This window comes from Phalaenopsis equestris, unplaced genomic scaffold (assembly GCF_001263595.1).
Source record: "Phalaenopsis equestris unplaced genomic scaffold, ASM126359v1 Scaffold001057, whole genome shotgun sequence".
Classification (NCBI taxonomy): Eukaryota; Viridiplantae; Streptophyta; class Magnoliopsida; order Asparagales; family Orchidaceae; genus Phalaenopsis; species Phalaenopsis equestris.
Window position 1 is genome coordinate 155397 of NW_018165496.1, and position 1488 is coordinate 156884.

The window sequence follows — 1488 nt, forward strand, 5'->3', positions numbered from 1 at the left end:
ACTTACAATAAATCGCTCTCCCGAGCCTTACTCTCAACTTACAATAGATTTTAACATAACCTATGCCCAGTATGTTATGTCAATGAAGCAACAAAGATATTATTCATCACATGAAAATTAAATTATTCTATCATAAAGCCAATTTCCTATGCATGTAACTACTTCATAACAGGAGGAAAGAATAAGGAAAACTACTCACTAATAATGGAGTAAACATATGGATTCTTCATTGCAAATGAAATTGAAATCATACTACTATATTGCAATAATTCAAAGCAAATACAAAAAGCATACAAGACTTATCTTTACAGAGATTCACGCTCTCCTTGCACAGTAAATAACAATATCTTACACTCATCTCCAAACAGAAGATTCACGCCCTCCTTGCACAGCAAATAACAATCTCTTACACTCATCTCCAATCTCCAAAAGATAAATACAATAAGTGAAAAAATCTATCCATTCCTCCTTTAAGTGTCAAGAGTCACTAAGAACTCTAAAGACACTTCCCAAACGAAAAGACACCAAGCCCCACTCCCTTTTCTATCTCTAGGATTACACCAAACACACACACACACACACACACACACACACACACCAAGAGACACCAATACACACAAACGAAGAGAGTCCAACACTTGTAAATCTCTCTTTTCAGAATAACCCTCGAAATCCCCAAGGATCACTTCAGATGTCTCTTCAAAATTTGTCCAAATACATTGCATTTAAAAAAAAAACTGATTATAGCGCGTAGGCGCCAGATTCTGGCACTTAGGCATCGATCCTGACACTTAGGCCAATCTTCTAGAAGCACAGGATAACTACCTGACGCCATGCCAATTTTTCTTCTATGCTCCATTGACGCCAATTTACTTCATTTGACTTCAAATTGCTTCTTTTTTGCTCCATTTATTTCAATTTCATAACAAATAATATATGTAATCAAAAACACAAAAAGTATATTCTTTTAAAGTGCAATATCACTAAAAAATAAGCATTAAATGCATATAAAAAGTAATACATTTTTAGGCATGCAATGAACTTGGACCACCAGTACCTCCGAAATCTGACAGACAGCTCTCCTTGGACAAGGTGTCTTCTTGGAGGATCATTGTTGACCTTACTTTTAGTTGAGGTCTAGAAAACTTCTTTAGTAGCCTAGGTCTAGCCATAGGACTTTCCTATTGACTAGTCTTAGAAAATTAGAAGAGGTACCCCACCATTAGAAATTCAAAACTCTTCTTTTTACTCAGCTTGAAATTCCACATATTGATCTTAACCTCTAGCATTTAGTAGGTAAGATCATTATAAGAGAATTCAAGAAGAGTCCCTATAGGATTACTTGACTTTAGGGTCGACCCTGGAACTAGGATACACCATATATTCACAATATATTAATCCCTGGTTCATTTAGAATGGATATCTATCCAATTCTATCTGAAATGCTTAACTTGGTATTTTGCCCCTAGGCACCTCCAAATTACCTAA